Source organism: Mytilus edulis, chromosome 4 (genome assembly GCF_963676685.1).
Source record: "Mytilus edulis chromosome 4, xbMytEdul2.2, whole genome shotgun sequence".
Taxonomy (NCBI): Eukaryota; Metazoa; Mollusca; class Bivalvia; order Mytilida; family Mytilidae; genus Mytilus; species Mytilus edulis.
In genome coordinates this window covers 44,650,861-44,672,341 of record NC_092347.1, presented here as the reverse complement: position 1 = coordinate 44,672,341, position 21,481 = coordinate 44,650,861, and the positions used below count along the sequence as shown (strand labels likewise).

At 32.4% G+C, this 21,481-nt stretch overlaps 1 long non-coding RNA gene across 1 annotated transcript; it reads right to left on the bottom strand.

The window, feature by feature from the left end:
• Positions 1-750: 750 nt before the first annotated feature.
• LOC139519752 (uncharacterized) lies at positions 751-10,406 on the bottom strand. Its single transcript, XR_011663667.1, has 6 exons — positions 8,949-10,406; positions 6,728-6,778; positions 5,961-6,161; positions 4,959-5,160; positions 4,262-4,325; positions 751-2,372 (listed from the first exon to the last, which is right to left on the bottom strand). It is a non-coding gene; the product is annotated as an uncharacterized lncRNA (long non-coding RNA).
• Between the last annotated feature and the right edge of the window lie 11,075 nt (positions 10,407-21,481).

The following is a 21,481-nucleotide window of genomic DNA, read 5'->3' as shown; positions in this document are numbered from 1 at the left end:
TATAACTAGAACACACCCGTGATATCGCGGGTCCGTGACTGATTTAAGTATATAACTATGTGCAAGCCTTATTTTAGTATTTTTTTTATCTGATAGTCATGCCGATTATAAGATACACAGTTTTCTCTGCTTTCAAATCTTTCTGTTTGAACCCGTCGAACTGGAACTTATCAATTATTGGTAATATTAATTATTTGGATAACAAAAGATCCTGGAATGGAGTATTTTTTAATCAACAGCATTGTCCTATGTTAGTTATAAATAAAGTTGAATTCTTTGATTCACTGTTTTATGTCATGCCCGCTAACAAATTGAAAACGGTTCATATATGCACCTTATTTTTAGTCCAGATTTTTAGTATTCGTATTGTTATCTTGGAAAGTCTTACTGATTAAAATACTACAATAGGTAACAATTTAGTAGTGTCAACCCTGTGATTATGATCCGTGTATATAGCATAATCCCAAATACACCGTTTGGTGGTGCACCTGTTAGATGCGGAACGTACAGATAAGGTAATAGGTAACAGGTAAATATACTATTGGTATCGGTATCGGACTCGACCCGGAACTTCTTAATTATTGGCAATATTAATTACGTGGAAAACAAAAGGGCCTGGAGTGGTGTAATTTTTAATCTACACCTTTGTACTATATTAGTTATATATAAAGCTGAATTCTTTGATTCGTCGTTTTTACGTGATGACGGCTGACAAATTGGACCTCATAATTTTAGTATTATAGATATGATACTTTGATGGGGTTATAAGTTCGTATTTTACTAAATTATATAATCTTCTGCTCATGAAATGTACACAACCGAAGTGTTATGGGTATTTTTATTTTTTTTGTGCATTTTTCATTAAAGAAATTGCAAATTTGTTGCTTTGTAACCATTTTGAAAAAAATAATTTGAAAATTTGGTATTGTTTATATCTGTATATTATATTTTTTCAGCATCTTACTTATTTAAAGAAACTTTAAACCACAAAAAGAAGAATACCTGCTTAATTATTTTTTATTAAATTTGAGATTCTTTACCTTTACATGTTGAAAAATTCAATAAATGGTCAACGAATGAATTACGAAATCTAGATTGTAGCTTGATAAAACATATGAAAACACCTTAAGAGTTGTTTATTATACTCTAAAGACGGCTTAGATATTAAGAATCAATACATTCTGATGAATAGAAGAGGTAAAGTTATAATTTTGTATCAGTTTTTCTTGATATTTCTGCCTTTTTTGCAGAGTTATCTCCCTTTTAAATGAAAATCTCCATAGGAATTTTAAATGGCAATTTTTTTAGTCTTCCCGAAGTAAGATTTTTATGGGACTTTTTTTCTGTGAATATTTGGGGTATAATGCTAAAGATTTAAACTTAAAAATCTTCTGTTGCAATTACTTCAAGGTTAGGGTCAACTAGTAATTGTTGACATGTATACATCATGTACATGTACAATCCTTATTTTTCATTATTTTTATATCAATTTTCTTCTTCACTGTTTTTTTTTACAAGAGTCAATAATCTGTATTCATCATTGGGATATGTAGGTAAAGTAGGTCCTTTTGTGATCTTGGATTTTTTTATGGATTTTGCCAGCACTAAAGCATACACTTCTAAATTATAATTGATCTTTGGCTTCTTAAGTGCATGGATTCTGACAACACATTGGATATACATGTAGACACCAAGTGTAGATTGGTTCTCACATGGATTCTGACAACACATTGAATATACATGTAGACACCAAGTGTAGATTGGTTCTCATATGGATTCTGACAACACATTGGATATACATGTAGACACCAAGTGTAGATTGGTTCTCACATGGATTCTGACAACACATTGAATATACATGTAGACACCAAGTGTAGATTGGTTCTCATATGGATTCTGACAACACATTGGATATACATGTAGACACCAAGTGTAGATTGGTTCTCACATGGATTCTGACAACACATTGAATATACATGTAGACACCAAGTGTAGATTGGTTCTCATATGGATTCTGACAACACATTGAATATACATGTAGACACCAAGTGTAGATTGGTTCTCATATGGATTCTGACAACACATTGGATATACATGTAGACACCAAGTGTAGATTGGTTCTCATATGGATTCTGGCAGTACATGTACTTTGATTATACATGATGATGTAGTTTCAAGTATTGTTGATCTTGGCTTTTAATGTTTTTCTCAGGTTTCAGCAGTTTACATATAGTTTCTATTTGCAAGACAAGATGATACTGGCTTCTGGTGTAAATTCTCTGTCTGTACTTATCCAATAGTTTCCAAATAAAGTTGAACATTCCAGGATCTTTCACAATATATCACTCATTCCTCTTACATATAATTGGAGCCTGAAATTAAATATCCGAATAATTTTGTCAGAAAAATGACATAATATAAATGTTTATTTAAGGTTATACTATAAAGACAAACTTAACTATTGTTCTTCTCAAAATATTTCTGTACACTGAACCAAGCATTTCAGTGCAATCGTTTCAGCAGTGCAGTTTAATTGGAGCCTTAACTTTCTTGTTTATCTGCTTAAGCAGAGATAGGAATCTAGGTATCTTCATGTGAGTTATTCGACAAAAGCTATACAAAAAATGTTTAGTTCGGCAAAATGTTCGCTACCTTTCAATAATTTTATATTTGTTTGGATAAATATATCCCACTATTATAAATTATTCATATTTACCTACCATGCAACTTTGATAAATTGCATTATCTGTTCTTAGTCATTTGATGGACAAGGTCAAGTTAGTTCCATTATATAATATCTTTAAAATGCAAGTGGGGATAGAAATATGGTCACTTATTTTGTGATGATGGAGAAGCTTATGGTTTACAGTATATGTTTTACTCATTGTTGACATATGCTGACCTTTAGTTTGCTTACATCCATGACATTTGTTCTCTGGTTGATATATGTCTTATTGGAAATCATAACACATCTCTTTATTCTAGTACATGGAGGCAATTTAAGATAACGAAAAAACATAAGGTTTCCTAAATTTTTTACATCCCTTCGAGATTATATATTCAATTATAACTTAAGAAAACATTAAAACGTAAGATGTACATCTATAACAAGAGTGCACACGCTGAAATGTCTCGCCTTCTATACTAATCATTGATATTATGTTGATAGTCCTAAGTAAAAAGCTAAGCTTTATAACAACTGTACCATAAACTTAACATTAACCAAGATAACTAAACAAAGACCAATGAACCTTGAAAATGAGGTCAAGGTCAGATGAACCATGCCAGGCAGACATGTACAGCTAACAATGCTTCTATACAACATATATAGTTGACCTATTACTTATAGTTTAAGAAAAATAGACCAAAACACAAAACTTAACACTGTGCAATGAACCGTGAAAATGAGGTTACGGTCAAGTAAAACCTGCGCGACTGACATTAAGATCATTAAATATTTCCATACACCAAATATAGTTGACCTATGGCATATAGTATTAGATAAAAAGACCAAAACTCAAAAACTTAACTTTGACCACTGAACCATGAAAATGAGGTCAAGGTCACATGACATCTGCCCACTAGACATGTACACCTTACAATCATTCCATACAACAAATATAGTAGACCTATTGCATATAGTATGAGAACAACAGACCAAAACACAAAAACTTAACTATAACCACTGAACCATGAAAATGAGGTCAAGGTCAGATGACACCTGCCAGTTGGACATGTACACCTTACAGTCCTTCCATACACCGAATATACTAGCCCTATTGCTTATAGTATCTGAGATATGGACTTGACCACCAAAACTTAACCTTGTTCACTGATCCATGAAATGAGGTCGAGGTCAAGTGAAAACTGTCTGACAGACATTAGGACCTTGCAAGGTACGCACATATCAAATATAGTTATCCTATTACTTATAATAAGAGAGAATTCAACATTACAAAAAATTTGAACTTTTTTTTCAAGTGTTCACTGAACCATGAAAATGAGGTCAAGGACATTGGACATGTGACTGACGGAAACTTCGTAACATGAGGCATCTATATACAAAGTATGAAGCATCCAGGTCTTCCATCTTCTAAAATATAAAGCTTTTAAGAAGTTAGCTAACGCCGCCGCCGTAGCCGCCGCCGGATCACTATCCCTATGTCGAGCTTTCTGCAACAAAAGTTGCAGGCTCGACAAAAACTGTGGCATTAACATTCTCTAGGATGAATAGTTCATAAATCTTTGTTTTTATTCTTACCATTAAAGTCCTATCCAATGGCCATTCTCAGCCTCAATCCTTGTGGAAAAGCTGTGATGCTAGCCTGAAATGTAAAATGCTTAGTTATTTAAAATGGTTTGAAAGGACCATCATTGTTGATATACTCTGGGACTAATAGATATATGTATAAGTTCCAGACATACTATATGTATATCAAATAGACAAAATCTACAAATGTGTAATAGATGTTGAGAACTTTTAAGTAATTACATCAGACATATAATTGTACTGATAGATGAAAGAGGAGATTTCTGATTAGATCTAATCATACAATCAAGTCTTATTTCCACACCTGAATCGGAACATCATCATAGAACCTGAAAAGAATTGAAAATTGACATTTTACATCTTTTGTGAAAATGATATGAAAGATGGAATACAAAAAAAATATTCAAAGGTTTATGATTTGAATTTCAACTGCACAAGAAATTATTTACAGATTTTACAGAGTTATCTCCCATTGAATGAAATAATCTTGCTGTTGATTGTACTGTAAGAAACAATCAGTTAAACAATCTAATGTGGATTCGTTTATTTTTGTGGGGACCAATTTTCATGGATTAAGGAAAACTTAATATACATATTCATGGATACTTCATTTGTGGTTTGGCTTGAGTCTGCTTTCAAGCATTACATAAAAACAGTTATTCGTTGAATATCTAATTTCATGTTTCACCTGTTCGAAGGAAATCCACTAAAATTGGTATCCAATGCATGACAATGACTCCATAGTACTTAAGGAAGTACACCACTAATTCATGGTCCCATTGCTTTCTATGTTAAATTCCTCCGTTTCAAGAAGGCACACCTCTATTGTTTGAAGTTCAAATAAAGTGGCAATCATTGCATTTCAAAGCAACACTATATGATGTCTTGTACTGAAAAAATCAACACACCTTTAATGGCATATAAGAAAGAACTGGTTCCCAGAACTTTGGATGTATCAAAACAGGTACTTCAGGTTACAAGAGCGCAATTATTTGTAATGCATTTTCCATAGGGTACCACTAGTGTTCCGTATTTTTTTTCTCGAAGACTACACAAACTAGCGAAAAACGGGTGGCAGTTCCTGTTACTAGAAATGCCAGTGTTGCATTACAACCAAAAAAAAATATAGGGTCATGCGGCTCAAATAGCCTTAAAATGCAGTTGAAAAAAATCGTCTACTTTTTTCGCTTAATGAAAAAGGCATATTTTTAATGGCTCCGACGTGCAGAAATTGAAGATATTTTCTATACTTCGTAAAATGTGAATATGATTTTCAGCAATTTTTAAACCTAATTGGATAAGCTTTCGATTAAATGTAATTCCAATCCTGTATCAACCAATCAGAAGCCGTATAGGATTCTATTCTTAGTACCATCTTGGGGTAAAAAACTTGCCGGTTAAATGTAAAGAAATAATTGGGCTCTTGTAACCTTCAGATCTGACAAACAGACAAAATGTTCCCTCTTTTTAAAATTTGGTGCAGTTTTTTTAATATTCAAAATTAAAAGTCCAAAAGTGTTCTACAATGATCACCAGTCCTTCAGCTTTCATTTGATACCAAAAATACCTAAATATTCTACACATTTTGAAAGTTACACTCATGCGTAGGAACTATTTTGTGTTAAATATGTACTACTTTCTGGCCGGGCCTGAATTAGTGGTGTTACACCTTAATGACTTAAGTACTTACAAGGGGTAATGGGGTCATCTTCACACTTCTATTAATCATCATATCATTTGTTTGGCATAATTATCTTTCCATGTGGACTGCTTCCAAAAGATAAAACCAGATGATCTCCAGAAATACTTCAGCATGACATCGGTCTCTTTCTACTTTCTTTGCACTTTGTAAATCCAGCTGTTTCTCTAACCACGCCTCTTTTGGGGAGATCTAGAATATTCATAGAAAAATTAAATTTTGTTAACATACTGGCTCTCAGTTATGCTCTCTTTGTTGCATCTCACAGAGACATAACTTTGGAATGTTACCAGTTAATAGACCTCTGCATATTGTTTATATTGAAATTTATGGTAACCTGACTGTCAAGGTAGGGGTAGTTAAGCAAATTGGTGTTAGTTTAAACTCTGAGGAGTACAGGGCATATAAACATTGAAAATATGCGGCACAGCCCTATATTTTGACCTTTTGAAAAAAATAGTAATGCATATGAACATTCAATTCCTAGATTTTTTTCAAAACTTCATAGTAAAAGTGGTACAGTGTTAGATGTAATAGGAGTTCCTATGGGAAATTGCATTGTCAATATTTACAGAAATGCAACAGTACAGGCATAAGCAGGAAGCTTGTAGGTTATTGGCCACTAGCGAAACATCTAAGCTGCCCGTCTCCAAGGGTCTGTGATGGAGGCCATCTATACATAGATGAATGTTGGAGGTAGCCAACTAATTAAAGGAAACACCACATACAGCAAAATCACCTGCCGTAATCGTACTTACATTGCCTATATTTCTTCAAGTCTTTCACTTTCTGCTGGTTCTTTTACCTTCCTTGGTATGATTGGAAATATATTAAAGAAAGTCATTATTATTCAGATTAATCTACAAAAATCACAAAATTTGTGATTTTCATCATTCCAAAAAATATTTAAAAATATAGATTATAGTTATTTTAATTCTAGATGGTTAAGTAGTCTTTGAGAAAAGATTGAGGAAAAAAGATTCGATTTGTTTTTTTAAGCACTTTAAAAATTCAAAGTTGTTCAGCACTTTATAAAAATTCAAAATATAAACAAATAGGAAATGGGCAAATGACAGAACTTACTTTAAATATGCTAACAAGAAAAAACTAGTCATGATTATGCTGTAGACCAAATTATTAAGTCATTCTATTCAGTATCTTAAAACCAGTAAAATTATTGGTAATTGACATTTCATACAACTTTCATGTTGCACATGTTTGAAAAATATTTTACAACATTTTGACAATGATTGGTACTTTTTCAGTTGCTCTGGTATGTAATTGATAAGGAAATATATAAATGCCAACGAATTGCATATAGGAACAATCTGAGAAAGTGTGAATAAAAATTCAATGTAGATTTTTGTTAAAAAATTAAGAATTAAAAAAAAGTTATTCACATATCAAATATTCACCTTAATTAAAACAAAAATGAGAAAAAAAAATGAAATTCAAATGAAAACAAACAAAGTCTTTTAAGTACAGCTCCATGTTAGAATCTTGCAGGGGATGATTCACTTAGGTCATCAGAATTGGATAAAATTTCACATGAAGATGTCATGTCCCAACATAAAGCAAATTAGTTTTGAAAAATTGAATGTCAATTGCATTATATAAGCAACCAAAACAATAAAAAAGGCCAATTTCTAAAATTTTTAATATAACACCAAAACCCCCATTTTTGGGCCCTCATTTTGGATGATTTGTAACAATTATGACATAAAGTTAAAAAATTTATTAAGTTTAAATTTGAATGATTGTAGGATAATTTGGTGGAAGCTGGTTTGATAGAGAAAGCAATTCAAAAAGGGGAGATAATTCTGTTGATTTCTCTATATTTTCCTATTTTTTAACATTTCAGTGGGTAAAAAATGGTAAAACCAAAAAAGAAGGAAATCCTAAACACAGAGAGGGATTTAATTATTTGAGTTACTCCTGCGATAAAGTTCTATATAAATTCTTTCTTTTGAGAGAAAATCATTTTTGTGTAAATATTTTCAAATTTCCTGTAGGCTGACTAGAATTACTGACTTCTTTTGCTATCAAGTTTTTTCCCCAAAATATACTATATATCTTATGTGAACTCTTTGTTATTTGTTATCTATTTATAATTGGAATTACATGTACTTTGTATATTCTGAGATTTGTTATTACTATCTTTTAATGAATAACATTTGTTTAGGTTCCATTTAGTGCTTATATATAATTATGAACCACATATATATTTGCCAGTTTCAAAAATGGCTTTGATATATATATATATTCTATTTATGCTGCAAAGTTATTTTCATTAAAATGTATTCAGTATGAGGTAAAATTGTACGGTTTCAGTTTTATTTATATTGTACTTTTGTAACTGTACAAGCACAAAATATTCTGCCCCATAGAACAACTTGACAAAACAATATGAGTATATTATTTAAATTTACTAAACTTAGATGCAACTTAACAAAACAAACAAAACTAGTTAAGTAAAAAAACTTACATTAAACAGTTCTACTTAATTCCAAGTTGCAGGAATTTTCTATAGCGCCTCCAAAATAAACATTGAAACATATTGTTACTTAACATTAACCACCCACATACAACATTTTATTACTGTGAACCACCTGGCATTACTTTTTTGCAAATTCAAGGAAACATAAATCCATAACATTAAACATGTCCATACCTGCCAACTGTCACTATTTGCAGGGGATTTCCCCCATGAAAGCTCCCAAACAAATTTTTTAAAGAGGAATTTTGTCCCAATTTTAAACAAAACAGTTAATTTTACAATGTCTTTAGGCTTTAAAAAGTTTGAAGAAGCCAAAACACAACATAGAGATGCATTTTAAGGACCCTTTGAAGGTTTTTTATGACTGTAAGAGCCATCATGGAAGCAAAACTTCTAAGGGCATTTGAAAAATTTGGCAGGTATGCATGTCCCATTTGTGGGATTTTAATGATATTTGTAATATCAAGTGTAACATATGCTACCTGACAACCAACAACACTTGACCCATCATCAATAGTAACTTTTATATCTTTGGCAGTTAGCATGTTTTTTTCCTGAAGCCACAAAGGTTTTCATCTTTGTTCTCATATGGGCAATTTTAGATTCACAACAAGATTTTCTAGTCTGTGGTTCACTGTAACTGTATTCTTTAATAATATTACCTGTAAAAGAAATTATGTTGGCATTAAATATCAACAGTTGTTTTCTTATTTAGGGGCTTATCAAGTAATTATAGGGGGGATAAATCTGACATATAAGAAATAATTAAGATCTGAAGATGCAGCAACTTTAAATTTGCTTTACTTTACCGGTAATCAATGTTATACATGTAAGATAAGTATTTTTTTTTAAAAGATTTTCATTAATGCAAATAATGCAGCTTAGTGAGTAAAGCAATAATAAGAACTTGCATTCTGATATCTGACACAAAAATCAGTATGAATTACAATAATTATTAATCTTGTATTTTTGTCCATTCTTCAAAAATCACAATAATGAATGCATGCAATAATATCTGAATTTACAGTATCTAGCTATACCAAAATTATCAATTGAAATAAAGATTACTAATTAATCTGGAAGAATCAGTCAATTTACTGTTTATCCCACAAAAATAAAAATAAACATCATGTGGTCAGAGTTATCTCCCATTGTCTAAATGTAAAAAATTTAAAGTACCGTAGAAACTGTAAAATAGTTTCAAAGACAGGGTATGGGCTATTTAAAGAAAAAATATACTCAACTTTCAATGTTCTTCTTCTGTACGGTTCCCATTCGGCATCTGAAAGAAAAATAAAGAGTATGAATTAGTAAAATAGTTTCAAAGACAGGGTAGGGGCCTATGTAAAGAAAAATATACTCAACTTTCAATATTCTTCTTCTGTATGCGTTCCCCAGGCATCTGAAAGAGAAAAAAAAGAGTATGAATTAGTAAAATAGTTTCAAATAGAAGGTAGGGGCCTATGTAAAGAAAAATATACTCAACTTTCAATGTTCTTCTTCTGTACGCGTTCCCCAGGTATCTGAAAGAAAAAAATAGAGTATGAATTAGTAAAATAGTTTCAAAGACAGGGTAGGGGCCTATGTAAAGAAAAATATACTCAACTTTCAATTTTCTACTTCAGTACAGTTCCCTTCCGGCATCTGAAAGAAAAATAAAGAGTATGAATTAGTAAAATAGTTTCAAAGACAGGGTAGGGGCCTATGTAAAGAAAAATATACTCAACTTTCAATGTTCTTCTTCTGTACAAGTTCCCCAGGAATCTGAAAGAAAAAAAAAGAGTATGAATTAGTATAATACTTTCAAAGAGAGGGTAGGGGCCTATGTAAAGGAAAATATACTCAACGTTCAATGTTCTTCTTCTGTAGGCATTCCCCAGGCATCTGAAAGAAAAATAAAGAGTATGAATTAGTAAAATAGTTTCAAAGACAGGGTAGGGGCCTATGTAAAGAAATAGTATGAAATTCAAAACAGTGTAGCTGTGGCCATTGATTGACACATTAAAATCATTCATTGACTGGGACAATTTAGGTGAACGTTTGTATGTAACGACCAATGCTCACTATGTACTTTTTAAAGAAACTTAAACTATGGGGCTACCAAAGGTTCTCAAAACCTAAATAAAGTAATTCGAAATATTAATCAGAAATAACACGATATTTTGATTTATATCAATTATATAAATCAAAACACAGAGTTTACTCCTGATTAATTTTTCGAATTATTTTATAATTAAAGGCGTTAAGAAACCTTTGGTGACCCCACAGTTTAAATGTCTATCGTAGGTACGTCATGAACAGTGGTTGTTACAGACAAACGTTCACGTAAATTGTCCCAGTCAATGGATGATTTTGATGGGTCAATCAATGGCCACAGCTACACTGTTTTGAATTTCATACTATATACTCAACTTTCAATGTTCTTCTTCTGTACGGTTCCCATTCGGCATCTGAAAGAAAAATAAAGAGTATGAATTAGTAAAATAGTTTCAAAGACAGGGTAGGGGCCTATGTAAAGAAAAATATACTCAACTTTCAATGTTCTTCTTCTGTACGGTTCCCATTCGGCATCTGAAAGAAAAATAAAGAGTATGAATTAGTAAAATAGTTTCAAAGACAGGGTAGGGGCCTATGTAAAGAAAAATATACTCAACTTTCAATATTCTTCTTCTGTATGCGTTCCCCAGGCATCTGAAAGAGAAAAAAAAGAGTATAAATTAGTAAAATAGTTTCAAAGAAAGGGTAGGGGCCTATGTAAAGAAAAATATACTCAACTTTCAATGTTCTTCTTCTGTACGCGTTCCCCAGGCATCTGAAAGAAAAGAATAGAGTATGAATTAGTAAAATAGTTTCAAAGAGAGGGTAGGGGCCTATGTAAAGAAAAATATACTCAATTTTCAATTTTCTTCTTCTGTACAGTTCCCTTCCAGCATCTGAAAGAAAAATAAAGAGTATGAATTAGTAAAATAGTTTCAAAGACAGGGTAGGGGCCTATGTAAAGAAAAATATACTCAACTTTCAATGTTCTTCTTCTGTATGGTTCCCATTCGGCATCTGAAAGAAAAATAAAGAGTATGAATTAGTAAAATAGTTTCAAAGACAGGGTAGGGGCCTATGAAAAGAAAAATATACTCAACTTTCAATGTTCTTCTTCTGTAGGCATTCTCCAGGCATCTGAAAGAAAAAAAAGAGTATGCATTAGTAAAATAGTTTCAAAGAGAGGGTAGGGGCCTATGTAAAGAAAAATATACTCAACTTTCAATGTTCTTCTTCTGTACAAATTCCCTAGGAATCTGAAAGAAAAAAAAAGAGTATGAATTAGTAAAATAGTTTCAAAGAGAGGGTAGGGACCTATGTAAAGGAAAATATACTCAACTTTCAATGTTCTTCTTCTGTAGGCATTCCCCAGGCATCTGAAAGAAAAATAAAGAGTATGAATTAGTAAAATAGTTTCAAAGAGAGGGTAGGGGCCTATGTAAAGAAATATATACTCAACTTTCAATGTTCTTCTTCTGTATGGTTCCCATTCGGCATCTGAAAGAAAAATAAAGAGTATGAAGTAGTAAAATAGTTTCAAAGACAGGGTAGGGGCCTATGTGAAGAAAAATATACTCAACTTTCAATGTTCTTCTTCTGTAGGAATTCTTCAGGCATCTGAAAGAAAAAAAAGAGTATGAATTAGTAAAATAGTTTCAAAGAGAGAGTAGGGGCCTATGTAAAGAAAAATATACTCAACTTTCAATGTTCTTCTTCTGTACGCGTTCCCTAGGCATCTGAAAGGGAAAAAAAGAGTATGAATTAGTAAAATAGTTTCAAAGACAGGGTAGGGGCCTATGTAAAGAAAAATATACTCAACTTTCAATGTTCTTCTTCTGTACCCTTTCCCCAGGCATCTGAAAGAAAAAAATAGAGTATGAATTAGTAAAATAGTTTCAAAGACAGGGTAGGGGCCTATGTAAAGAAAAATATACTCAACTTTCAATTTTCTTCTTCTGTAGAGTTCCCTTCCGGCATCTGAAAGAAAAATAAAGAGTATGAATTAGTAAAATAGTTTCAAAGACAGGGTAGGGGCCTATGAAAAGAAAAATATACTCAACTTTCAATGTTCTTCTTCTGTAGGAATTCTTCAGGCATCTGAAAGAAAAATAAAGAGTATGAATTAGTAAAATAGTTTCAAAGAGAGGGTAGGGGCCTATGTAAAGAAAAATATACTCAACTTTTAATGTTCTTCTTCTGTACAAGTTCCCCAGGAATCTGAAAGAAAAAAAAAGAGTATGAATTAGTAAAATAGTTTCAAAGAGAGGGTAGGGGCCTATGTAAAGGAAAATATACTCAACTTTCAATGTTCTTCGTCTGTAGGCATTCCCCAGGCATCTGAAAGAAAAATAAAGAGTATGAATTAGTAAAATAGTTTCAAAGACAGGGTAGGGGCCTATGTAAAGAAAAATATACTCAACTTTCAATGTTCTTCTTCTGTACGCGTTCCCTAGGCATCTGAAAGGGAAAAAAAAGAGTATGAATTAGTAAAATAGTTTCAAAGACAGGGTAGGGGCCTATGTAAAGAAAAATATACTCAACTTTCAATGTTCTTCTTCTGTACGCGTTCCTCAGGAATCTGAAAGAAAAAAAAAGAGTATGAATTAGTAAAATAGTTTCAAAGAGAGGGTAGGGGCCTATGTAAAGAAAAATATACTCAACTTTCAATGTTCTTCTTCTGTATGCGTTCCTGTGGCATCTGAAAGGAAAAAAAAAGAGTATGAATTAGTAAAATAGTTTCAAAGACAAAGTAGGGGCCTATGTAAAGAAAAATATACTCAACTTTCAATGTTCTTCTTATACGCGTTCCCCAGGAATCTGAAAGAAAAAAAAGAGTATGAATTAGTAAAATAGTTTCAAAGAGAGGGTAGGGGCCTATGTAAAGAAAAATATACCCAACTTTCAATGTTCTTCTTCTGTTCACGTTCCCTAGGCATCTGAAAGGGAAAAAAAAGAGTATGAATTAGTAAAATAGTTTCAAAGACAGGGTAGGGGCCTATGTAAAGAAAAATATACTCAACTTTCAATGTTCTTCTTCTGTACGTGTTCCCTAGGCATCTGAAAGCAAAATAAAGAGTATGAATTAGTAAAATAGTTTCAGCCAGGGTAGGGGCCTATGTAAAGAAAAATATACTCAACTTTCAATGTACTTCTTCTGTACGCGTTTCCCAGGAATCTGAAAGGATAAAAAAAGAGTATGAATTAGTAAAATAGTTTCAAAGACAGGGTAGGGGCCTATGTAAAGAAAAATATACTCAACTTTCAATGTTCTTCTTCTGTACGCGTTCCCTAGGCATCTGAAAGGAAAAAAAAAAGAGTATGAATTAGTAAAATAGTTTCAAAGACAGGGTAGGGGCCTATGTAAAGAAAAATATACTCAACTTTCAATGTTCTTCTTCTGTACGCGTTCCCTAGGCATCTGAAAGAAAAATAAAGAGTATGAATTAGTAAAATAGTTTCAAAGACAGGATAGGGGCCTATGTAAAGAAAAATATACTCAACTTTCAATGTTCTTCTTCTGTACGCGTTCCCCAGGCATCTGAAAGAAAAAAAAAGAGTATGAATTAGTAAAATAGTTTCAAAGAGAGGGTAGGGGCCTATGTAAAGAAAAATATACTCAACTTTCAATGTTCTTCTTCTGTAGGCATTCCCCAGGCATCTGAAAGAAAAATAAAGAGTATGAATTAGTAAAATAGTTTCAAAGAGAGGGCAGGGGCCTATGTAAAGAAATATATACTCAACTTTCAATGTTCTTCTTCTGTAGGTGTTCCCCTCCGACATCTGAAAGAAAAACAAAGAGTATGAATTAGTAATAGTTTCAAAGACAGGGTTTGGGTAGGGATATTATGAGATTGAAAAATGTTTTCTTTAGATAAACCACAAATACTGGCGTATCCATGTGTAAAATGTATCTTGGAATAGACTTGTGTAATGGCATAAAATATCTGATATGTACTTTCTCTTTTTTTCTCCAAAAAGGGCTTTTAACTTATCTACTATATATGTATACAATTTTGTGAATTGTAAGAAATGGCAATCTTACCTTTCATACCTTTAGTTTCTTTTGTTAAAAAAAACAATAATATTGACCCAGAGTGGGCCCCCTCTTAGGCAGTCAGTGGGCCCCCACTTATGAAAATTTCTGGATCCGCCACTGGTTCGAAAGTCATTTAAGTTATTCATATAAAAAATGCGTCAAGGTTCTGCTGAACCCAGTGTCTCGCCTACTCTATCTGTTAATCGCAGGCTCAACAAAAATGAGGAAATAAATCAATAAAATATTCCTGTTGATACTATCTTTTGATTGTAAGAAGCTTCTGTCCAAGTTTGGTATGTTTATGAATCTAATAAATGTTTAAAAACATAAACTGTAGACTGAATGTACTTTTAACTGGAAGAAAACAAAGTTTCTTCTAGTTTCTAGCTTTTGATCATTAACAAGCTTCTGTCCAACGAAGTTTGGTACAAATCCAAAATAGTATAAGAAAGTTATTAAAATTTTAAAAAATTTAACCACAGAGTGAATGTGGTGTTTCCTTGCAGAAAATCTAAGTCCATTTAAAAGTAAACTACGAAAAAATAGATAATTTTTTTTACAAAATTTCCTTCTAGATAGTAGTTTTTGATCATAAACAAGCTTTTGTCCAAGTTTGGTACAAATCCAAAATAGAATTAGAAAGTTATTAAAATTTTAAAAAGTTTAATCACAGAGTGAATATATGTTGTTTCCTGGCAAAAAATCTCAGTTCATGCTAAAAGTAAAATACAGAAAAATGGATTTATTTTTTTAACAAAATTTACTTCTGGATACTATCTTATGATCATAAACAAACTTCTGTCCAAGTTTGGTACCAACCCAGGATAGTTTAGGAAAGTTTTAAAAATTTAAAAAAAACTTTAACCACAGAGTAAATGTAATATTTTCCAGCAGAAAAACTAAGTCCATTTATAAATAAAATACCAAAACAAGAGGCTGTCACAACGACAGCAAACCGGATTTATTAATATTTATTTGTGTCCTGGCAATATCACAAGAACCATTACTGATGAATGGTGAAAGTGAAAATCGTCAATATCAAATTTTACCTCCATTTTGTCATCAGTATCAACATATTAAAATTTGAAAAGCTTAGATTGAATGGTTCATGAGTAAATGCAACAACGTGAATGGAAACGACATTTTACAATCTTTCAAGAACCATAACTTCTGAACAGTAAAAGTCAAAATCGTCATTATTGAACTTGACCTCTATTTTGCCATCAGTAACAACATATAATAATTTCAAAAGCTTTGGTTGAATGGTTCATGAGAAAATGCAGGGACACAACTGGAAACACCATTTTTCAATCTGTTAAGAACCATAACTCCTGAACGGTAAAAGTCAAAATCTTCTTTATTGAACTTGACCTCTATTTTGTCATCAGTAACAACATATTAAAATTTGGGAAGCTTTGGTAGAACAGTTCATGCGTAAATGCACGGACACGACTGGAAACTCCATTTTTCAATCTTTCAAGAACCATAACTCCTGAACGGTAAAAGTCAAAATCGTCATTATTTAACTTGACCTCCATTTTGTCATCAGTAACAACATATTAAAATTTGGGAAGCTTTGGGAGAACAGTTCATGCGTAAATGCACGGACACGACTGGAAACTTCATTTTTCAATCTTTTTCAAGAACCATAACTCCTGAACGGTAAAAGTCAAAATCGCCATTATTGAACCTTCATTTAGTTGTCAGTAACAACATATAATAATTTCAAAAGCTTTGGTTGAATGGTTCATGAGAAAATGCAGGGACACAACTGGAAACACCATTTTTCAATCTGTTAAGAACCATAACTCCTGAACGGTAAAAGTCAAAATCTTCTTTATTGAACTTGACCTCTATTTTGTCATCAGTAACAACATATTAAAATTTGGGAAGCTTTGGTAGAACAGTTCATGCGTAAATGCACGGACACGACTGGAAACTCCATTTTTCAATCTTTCAAGAACCATAACTCCTGAACGGTAAAAGTCAAAATCGTCATTATTTAACTTGACCTCCATTTTGTCACCAGTAACAACATATTAAAATTTGGGAAGCTTTGGGAGAACAGTTCATGCGTAAATGCACGGACACGACTGGAAACTTCATTTTTCAATCTTTTTCAAGAACCATAACTCCTGAACGGTAAAAGTCAAAATCGCCATTATTGAACCTTCATTTAGTTGTCAGTAACAACATATAATAATTTCAAAAGCTTTGGTTGAATGGTTCATGAGAAAATGCAGGGACACAACTGGAAACACCATTTTTCAATCTGTTAAGAACCATAACTCCTGAACGGTAAAAGTCAAAATCTTCTTTATTGAACTTGACCTCTATTTTGTCATCAGTAACAACATATTAAAATTTGGGAAGCTTTGGTAGAACAGTTCATGCGTAAATGCACGGACACGACTGGAAACTCCATTTTTCAATCTTTCAAGAACCATAACTCCTGAACGGTAAAAGTCAAAATCGTCATTATTTAACTTGACCTCCATTTTGTCATCAGTAACAACATATTAAAATTTGGGAAGCTTTGGGAGAACAGTTCATGCGTAAATGCACGGACACGACTGGAAACTTCATTTTTCAATCTTTTTCAAGAACCATAACTCCTGAACGGTAAAAGTCAAAATCGCCATTATTGAACCTTCATTTAGTTGTCAGTAACAACATATAATAATTTCAAAAGCTTTGGTTGAATGGTTCATGAGAAAATGCAGGGACACAACTGGAAACACCATTTTTCAATCTGTTAAGAACCATAACTCCTGAACGGTAAAAGTCAAAATCTTCTTTATTGAACTTGACCTCTATTTTGTCATCAGTAACAACATATTAAAATTTGGGAAGCTTTGGTAGAACAGTTCATGCGTAAATGCACGGACACGACTGGAAACTCCATTTTTCAATCTTTCAAGAACCATAACTCCTGAACGGTAAAAGTCAAAATCGTCATTATTTAACTTGACCTCCATTTTGTCATCAGTAACAACATATTAAAATTTGGGAAGCTTTGGGAGAACAGTTCATGCGTAAATGCACGGACACGACTGGAAACTTCATTTTTCAATCTTTTTCAAGAACCATAACTCCTGAACGGTAAAAGTCAAAATCGCCATTATTGAACTTGACCTTCATTTAGTTGTCAGTAACAACATATTAAAATTTTAAAAGCTTTGGTTGAACGGTTCATGAGGTAATGCACGGACAACATTTTGCCCGCCGTACATCCCCAAATCAATAACCGACATTTTTGTCACAAAAATCCGGTTAAAAATGGAATTCTATTTTTTTTTTAAATTTACTTCTGGATATATCTTAATTATGATAAAAAACACTCTTCTGTCCAAGTTTGGTTGAAATCCAGGATAGTTTAAGCTATTGAAATTTCAAAAACTTAAACCACAGAGTGAATATTTGTGGACGCTGACGTCGACGACACGGACGACGATGGAATGTATGATCGCTTAGTCTCGCTTTTTTTTTTACTAAAGTCAAAGGCTTGATAAAAAGAATATGTGGTATGATTGACAAAGAGAAAACTCTCCACAAGAGACTAAAATGACACAGAAATTAACAACAATAAATAATTCATCATAGATACCAGGACTAAATTTTATATATACGCCAGACGCGCGTTTGGTCTACAAAAGACTCATCAGAGACGCTCGAATCCAAAAAGTTAAAAAAGCCAAATAAAGTATGAAGTTGAAGAGCATTGAGATCCAAAATTCCTAAAAGTGTTTTTAAGTCACTGTACAGCCTTCAACAATGAGAAGAGCCCATGCCCTATAAATCAGCTATAAAAGGCCCTGAAATGACAATGTAAATAATTCAAACGAGAAAACTAATGGCCTTATTTATGTACAAACAAAATTCTCAGTAGGGCACAGCTTGATATTACCACAGTTAAGGGCAAGTATGGACACAACATTCAAGCTTGATATAGCTCTGAATTTGGATTGTGATTAAATTTTTCACACAGAATGAATGTGGTCTAAGAACTTAAAAATTTTAAATTGGATATTTACCTAATATGGTCCAATATCCAAAAAATAAATCAGCATATCAAAGACTACAAAGAATTCAATTTTTTTGTTAAAATCAAACTAAGTTTACTATTGGACCCTTTGGACCCTAATGTAGACCAATTTGAAAACAAAATCAAAAATTAAAAATGTAAATACACAGTTAGATTTGACATATCAAACACCCCAAATAATTCAATTTTTGATAAAATCAACAAAGTTTGATTTTGGACCTTTTGGACCTTCAAGTAGACCAGTTAACATATGGGGCCCAAAATACAAAAACTTAATACATGGTTAGATACAGCTTATTAAAGAACCCCAAGAATTTAAGAATAAATCCCCATTGAAATTGGTCAAGAAATAAGCAATTTATACAAAGTATAGAAAAAAATATTGTTTTTTGCCCCTTTTTGGCCCCTAATTACTAAACAGTTCGGGCCATAACCCACAAAATCAATCCCAACCTCTCTTATTTGATATAAAACCTTGTAGTACAATTTCAGAAAGAGCTATACTCTTACACACAAGTTATTGTCTGGAAACTAGAAAAATGCTTATTTGGACCCTTTTTAAGGCCCTTAATTCTGTACCTGTTAGGACAATAACCCCTAAAATCAATCCCAACCTTCCTTTCATGATTTCATACCTTGTGTTTAAAATTTATAGACTCATTAGAGATGCATTCACTTAAACTAAAGTTATTGTCCCTAAACTAAGTATCTTCAGATGATGCAGAAAACAACTATAAAAATGACCCAAAAACAATTATGTAAAACATAAACAAACAACAAGCGCTGAATTAAAGGCCCCTAACTTGGGACAGACACATACATAAAGAATGTGGCTCAGGGCTTAACAAGTTAGCGGGATCCTAACTCTCCCCCTAACCTGGGACAGTGGTTTAAGAGAACAACATAAGAACGAACTCTAAGCTTAACTTATCAGATGGATAAAAATACAAATACAACAAAAACAAGTGGATGTGGCCGGGTACTTGTACATCCCAACAACAAAAAGACACTAAATAAAGATCTGAGAGTACTCACAAATACTGACAGCTAGTTCAAAGCCACATCAACTAATAAAACAAGAATGCACATGTGCACACTGAAATGTCTCGCCTCCTTTACTAATCATTGATATTGTTAAGATAGTCCTACATGTAAATATAAAGCTTTACTATAACTATCACATAAACTTAACATAATCCAAGAAAATGAGGTCAAGGTCATATAAATCAAAAAAGAAAAACATTTACACCTTACAATCATTCAATACACTATCATGACTATATATACAGTTGACCTAATTGCATATAGTTTCTAAGAAACAAACTAAACCATGAAAACTAAACACTGACCAATGAACCATGAAAATAAGGTCAAGGTCAGATGAACCATGCCAAGCAGACATGTACAGCTTACAATTCTTCAATGCATGATACAACAAATATAGTTGACCTATTGCTATATAGTTTAAGAAAAACAGACCAAAACACAAAAGCTTACTGAGCAATGAACAGTAAAAATAAGGTCATGGTCAGATTAAACCTGCGAGACTGACATGGACATCATAAAATATATCCATTCATCAAATATATTTGACCTATTGCACATAATGTTAGAAAAAAAGACCAAATCTCAACTTAACTTTAACCACTGAACTAAGAAAATGAGGTCAAGGTCAGATGACCCCTGCCAGCTAGAGATGTACACCTTACAATCATTCCATACACCAAATATTGTAAACTTATTGTATACAGTATAAGAAAAACAGACAATTCTGATTTGTTAAACACAAAAACTTAACTTTTACCACTGAACCATGAAAATGAGATCAAGGTCAGATGACACCTGCTAGTTGGACATGTACACCTTATAATCATGCCATACACCAAATTTACTAGACCTATTGATTATAGTATCTGAGATATGAACTTGACCACCAAAACTTAACCTTGTTCACTGATTCATGAAATGAGGTTGAGGTCAAGTGAAAACTGTCTGACGGGCATGAGGACCTTGCAAGGTTATCACATACCAAATATAGTTATCCTATTACCCTTATACACGTCATAAGAGAGAAATTTACATTACAAAAAAATACCACTTTTTTTTAAGTAATCACTGAATAAAATTTTGAATCAAACCAAAAAGTATACAGATCTTTAGATTAATATAACAAAGAAGTGTGTACAGTTTTAAGCAATAATCATAAATCGTTTTATAGATACGGCGCGACATGTAAAAAACTCTCCCCCTTTTTTACAAAATACTCAATAACTCAAAAATGAAATTTTGAATCATCACCAAAAAGTATACAGATATTAAGATTAATATAACTAAGAAGTGTGTAAAGTTTTAAGCAATAATCAAGAATTATTTTTGAGATACTGTGCGACATGTGAAAAAAACACACCCCTGTTTAAGTTACAATGTGCCGTAACTCAAAAAGTTTTAATCTTATTTTCACCAAAAAGTATACAGATCATTTGACCATCATAAGAAACAACTTTATTAAGTTTCATGAAATTTGGATAAGTCGTTCTCAAGTTACAGTGCGACATGTTTACGCCGGACAGACGGACGGACACCGGACATTTGTATACCATAATACGTCCCGTCAAAATTTCACGGGCGTATAAAAATTTGCGAAAAGCAAAGGAGTAGGTTCAGTAAGACCCCTTTTTGGACCCAAAATATAGCAGTTTTACAAAATTGTGAAATTGTAATCTTTTAGTTATTTATTGGAAAGAAGAATGCTTCTGCTACATAAATATAGGTTGTTTTTGACAATACAATGTACATAAATTGGGTATTGGCATCATTAAGTCATGCTTAATTACTGAAATCTTCACAATTTGAGCATTTTAGTTAAATTTTAAACGGTTTCTGTCTTAAATGAAAGT